Source organism: Onychostoma macrolepis, chromosome 01, assembly GCF_012432095.1.
Source record: "Onychostoma macrolepis isolate SWU-2019 chromosome 01, ASM1243209v1, whole genome shotgun sequence".
Classification (NCBI taxonomy): Eukaryota; Metazoa; Chordata; class Actinopteri; order Cypriniformes; family Cyprinidae; genus Onychostoma; species Onychostoma macrolepis.
Genome location: NC_081155.1, coordinates 147,791 through 153,790, shown reverse-complemented (window position 1 = coordinate 153,790; position 6,000 = coordinate 147,791).

Here is a 6,000-nt window from a genome sequence, read left to right as displayed (position 1 = left end):
ACAAGCGACCAACAAGTCTGTTAAAGAGCTAAGAGAGGAGTTTGAGGCCATAGCTACGCGGCGAAGCAGACACGTGACGCGTTGATTCTGTGCAAGCAGATGCACGTGAGGATAGGAGGGCAGTCACGGACGTAAGAAATCAGCTGGAGCGACTCACCGAGAAGATGACGGATATGGAGGACAGGTGCAGGAGGAACAACGTGCGACTGGTGGGGCTGCCAGAGGGGCTGAGGGATCCGACGCGGCTGGTTTCCTCAGAGTTAATCTTCCCAAGTGGATTCCTTCCTTGAGGGGCCGTGACATTGTGATTGACCGGGCGCACCGCGTGTATGACGGAGGGAGAGACTCCGATCGGCCGCGCACTCTTATTTTTCGTGTACTGAGATGGCATGACAGATCAGATATCCTGAAGGGTGCTCGGCAGGCCTATCCGGTGAAATGCGCACAGAACAATGTCACACTACTATTTTTTTCCCGACTTTAGTCCAGCTACAGCGATCAGAAGAAAGGCATTTGGTCCGGTTTTGAAGAAGATGACAGCTATCCTCATCTATCCGGCGGTACTCAAACTACGGCACAAAGGGGAACAGAAAAGCTTGGATTCCCCTCAGAAAGCGGAGGATTTCATCAGCTCCCTGTCTCAGCAGAAGACATATGGCGCGGCTCTGCGGGGCGGCGACGGGGGAACAGCGGCCGCTGTCTCTCCGGTCCAGCGGGAGGAACTTGATGGCCGGGATGGACATGGTTCTAGCTGCCCAGTAGGGGATGATGGTAGGATGGACATGGACGCTTGCTAACTCTATTTTTTGTTTTTTCTTCTCTCCTCTCTACTACTGAGATATTGTCCCTCTGTATCTGGTACAACGATCTCGTTGCTGGTAAGACTGACACTCCTTTTTCTCTCTCTTTTTGGAGGGACTAATTGAGAGTAGGTTTAATTAAAAATATTTTTGGCTGTGTGGGCCTTCGGGAGACATGTCTTGCGTTGGAGTGGATCGGTCACGAACCATCACTATTTTTGTTGCTCAGTCAGACCTATGTTCTCGGTAATGTGCGGTCTGAGTTGTTCCTTGTTTATGGTTGTTGGTTGTTCAGGTTTTTATGTTATTTTTACTTTTTACAACAGACATTTATACTGTTATTTTTTTTACCTTGTTTCTAAAGGGATTTTTCATCTAGGAGGTTTGGTATCTAAAATGCACATCAGCGTTTACATGCTATTTACAGAATGGAAGTGCTTCTGTTTTTTTTCATTTATTGAATACAATTTTGGGATTATGAATATTCAATGCATACTCTAAATATTTTATCACTGAATGTGAATGGTTTAAATTCTGCTGTTAAACGAACCCGTGTGTTAGAATATTTACACCGTAAGTCTATTTCATGTGCCCTAATTCAAGAGACGCATTTAAAACAATCTTACGTGGCACGTTTTCAGAATAAATATTATAAATTAGCGGCTTTTTCCTGCGCTCAAAATAAAACTAAGGGGGTGCTTATCCTTGTTAATCGAAAGTTAAATTTAACAATTGAACACCTTGGTAGTGATGAGAAGGGTAGATTTGTTTTTATCCGATGCAAAATATATAATAATAGGTTAGCATTGGTCTCTATTTATGGTCCAAATGAGACAGACAGTGCGTTCCTTACACAGATTTCCAAAACATTACTTGAGCAGACTGACTGCCCATTAGTGGTGGGTGGTGATTTTAATGCTGTCATAAATCCTGCTTTAGATAAATCTCAATCTGATACAACAGCCAATCCATCTTCTAAATTACTGAATAAATTTATCACGGAGCTCAACTTAATCGATCTTTGGAGAATTCAGAATACTAAAGCTAAGGACTTCACTTTTTTTTCTAATAGACATAAGACTTTCTCTAGGATAGACTACATATTTCTCAGCCCATCTTTGATTTCGTCGAATTCCTGCATTTCTATATTACCAATTTTATTATCTTATCATTCTGCTGTGTTGTGCAGTGTTCCTCTTTCCGATGTTAAAGCCAAGTCCCCTAGATGGCGCTTTAACATATCATTATTGAGTAATCAGACTTTCATTACTTCACTAAAAGAATATATTAAGGAATTTCTTGAAATCAATATGCCCTCTGATGTGGATCCTCAAATAATGTGGGAATCGACTAAGTGTGCCATACGAGGATTCTGTATATCTTTCTCTTCTACTCTTGCCAAAGCGAAAATTCACCAGTTTACACAATTAGAAAATAAAATCCAATCATTGCAAAACCTACAAAACAACATTTTACTGATCAACAGGCTACACAGTTGTCCTCTTTAAAAGAAGAATATGATTTACTTTCACACTCAAAGGCGGAATTTATTTTACATAGGACTAGGCAAAATATTATTTTGAATCAGAGAGACCTAGTCATTTATTGGCCCTTAGGTTGAAAGAATGCGAGTCTAAGGCATATATTAGCGCAATAAAATCATCGGATGATCAGGTCACCACGAACCCTGCGGCAATTAATGACATATTTAAAGGTTTTTACATGAATCTGTATAAAGCCGAAACAGATTTTGATGAACCAATTTGTAAGCAGTATTTAGATAAATTGGAACTTCCTCGGATCTCACAGGTGGATAAAGAATCTTTGGAGGCCCCATTAAGTTTAAAAGCCCCATAAAAGCCTTCAAAAGGGCAAATCGCCGGGTCTAGATGGTCTCCCCCCTGAATTATATTTAGAAATTTGGGATTTGGTAGGGACACTTATGCTTAATTCATTTAATTTTGCAATTGAACATAGGGTATTTCATAGAGATCAAAAAACATCACTGATTTCATTACTTCTTAAAAAAGGGAAAGACCCATTAGATTGTTCCAGCTACAGACCAATTTCGCTTATCCCATGTGATCTTAAAATCTATGCTAAAGTTTTTGCTTTTCGTATGGAGAAGGTAATTCATAGTTTGATCAAGGAGGACCAAACTGGTTTCATCAAGGGGCGCAATGCATCTGACAATATACATCGACTCCTTCATATTCTTGACTTTGCAGACTCCCACCCGACCCCTTGTGCGGTCTTTTCACTTGATGCAGAAAAAGCCTTTGACAGGCTAGAGTGGAATTATATGTGGGCAGTTCTGCAATGTTTCGCTTCGGTGAACACTTCATTTCTATGATTAAGACATTATACCACTCACCTGCAGCATCAGTCATAACTGGTAATATTATTTCCCCCCCGTTCCCTTTGCAGCGGGGAACAAGGCAGGGATGTCCGCTTTCCCCCTTATTGTTTTGTCTATCTCTTGAACCCTTAGCACAAGCCATCAGGAAATCTGAAGTATCGATTAAGATTCATGATCATAATCATAGTATTTCATTATACGCTGATGATATTATTCTATATTTAGACCACTTTGATGTTTCAGTCTCTAGTATAATTAAGGAATTTGATAATTTTAGTAGCTTATCAGGATATAAAATAAATTGGAGCAAATCTGCTTTAATGCCAATTAACAATGTTAAAGTTAATTCTTCTATTCCCTCATTTATCCCTATTAAGGAATCTTTCATCTATTTGGGCATTACCATGTATAAAAACATTCAGTTTTAATAGTATTCTAGTTAAGGTCAAAAATGACATTCAAAGATGGAAGAATCTTAAAGTATCTCTTCAAGGAAGAATCTCCACTGTTAAGATGAATTTGTTACCTCGATTTAATTTTTTTCTCTATGCTACCACTTTCTCCCCTCCAGGTTACTTTAAGGAGATCAACTCCATAATTTCTAAATTTATCTGGAATGATAAATGCCCCAGAATTAAGCTTACCACATTACAACATCCTAATAGCGCAGGAGGACTGGCTGTACCAAATTTTGAACTGTATTATTGGTCGCTCCAGCTTAAGGCTCTTCATAATTGGGTTGATCCTCAATCTACAGTTTCTTGGAGAGTGATTGAAGCTGACAAGGTTAAACCAAATAGACTCCAAGATATGTTATTTACTGGCACAGGAAAAAAGGGATAATTATAAATTTGGTCCGGTTGTGGCCAACTCTATTAAAATCTGGAAAACGGTGGAACGTCGGATAGGAGGAACCTTCAAATTTTGTAACAGTACACCTTTATGGCACAATTTTAATTTTGTATGCGGAAATCGTCCATTTGTCCAACCCTCTTGGTCCTCTTTGGGTGTAAACACATGCGGTGATATATATGATAACCAGGGCCTATGTTCATTTCAGACATTAAGAACCAAATTTTGTCTACCAGCATCCGCATATTTTGTCTTTCTTCAATTACGTTCTGCTCTCAAAGCGTATGGAGTTCCTTGGGCATCTCCCATCTCCTCTCATCCTATGCAAGATTGGATTGCACCATCTGTTGGTCGGCCGTCTGTTTCTTTAATATATAATAAGATTATTGATTGCATTACAAAACCTCTTTCTATTAAAACTATTTGGAATAGGGAATTATCTGACCTTAATTTGTCTGTCGACTGGGAGAGAGTGTGGTCTAATCTCAGTTTAACATCTAAAAATCTGGCTCATCGTCTTATTCACTTCAAAGTCATTCATAGAGCATACATAACTCCTTACAAAAGATTTAAAATGAAACTACAACCGAATCTCAACTGCCATATATGTAATACTACATCATCAGGTACTTTTCTGCATATGTTTTGGGAATGTCCTGTCGTCATCAGTCTATGGACACATGTAAACCTGGTTTTATCATCCTTACTGCAAATGGATTGGTCTGTTAATCCAAGTTTGTGTCTTCTTAATGATGATTCTGGTCTCTGTATAACTTCAATGCAAAAGAGAATGTTGTTTTCTGGTTTTACAGCTGCGAAGAAGACAATAATACAAAACTGGTTTACACCGCACATGTGTGGAAAAACATATTGGATCCGTAGCCTCCTGCAAATAGTGACTTGTGAATGTACAACAGCACGAATCAATGGGGCCAAGCCTTCTACCATTGATGCTTGGCAGTGCTTTCTTTTGATATACGTGACTGTATAAAGGAGTGACTTTTGTGTTTTTCTTGTCCTTCCCTCTCTCCCTCCCTTTGACTGGACTTTGAGATATTGAGTATGTGTCTGTTGTTGTTGTTGTTTTTTATTATTATTTTGTATTTTTATTTATTTGTTTATTTTTTATATATTTTTTTTGGATATGTATGAAAAAAAAAAAATGTTGATAACAAAAAGAAACACATTTCTCTGTTCTCCATGATGACAAACTGACTTCACACCTGCATATGGAGACATAAGAGCACAAATGACACATCAGAATCAAACTCTCAGTGAAGCTGATCTACAGAAGCTCGTGTTTTCTGATTACATCTGTATTTCCTCCTTTGGTCGCCTATATTTCTGATTGTAAAGAATCCGTGAATTAACCTGAACTAAACGCAGAATCTCTAGAGCTCGATATCATTATAATCCTGAAGATGAACTTCATCCACTTTTACAAGCGACAGAAATCACTAAATGTGTTCATTTTTAAAGATCGGATTTAACTCGACAGAGACGCGAATGCGAGAAAAAATGCAATAATATGAATTTATATCAGAAGCAGAGGAATGAACTTACATTAATGTGATGTTTACTACAGTTTTTAATTCTTCAAAACTTCCGCATTTTCCTGTCGAGCTTACTTTCGGTTTCGTTTCAGAGGAGTGAAGAATGCGCATGCGCGGAAAACCTCTTCTTCTTCTGTGATTTCCGGCAGAACAGACACGTCACTGCTGCCCTCCTCAGTCCATCTGAAGAACTGCGCTTAGTATTATTAATTAAATATGTTTGTCTGTGTTATTATTTAGTTGATTCTCAGAGACTGTAGGAGCAGGAGCCGCTGTGATCTGTTTCTTTTCCCCTCATTTTTTTCCAATTAACAGAAATCCGTCGTAGCGATGGAGAACTTTAATCACTGGTATCACTGTCAAATTCAGTAGCAATTTATTTGATTATTTAATCTTCATTTACTAATGAAAATCCCAATCCGAGCAATGGTGCAGC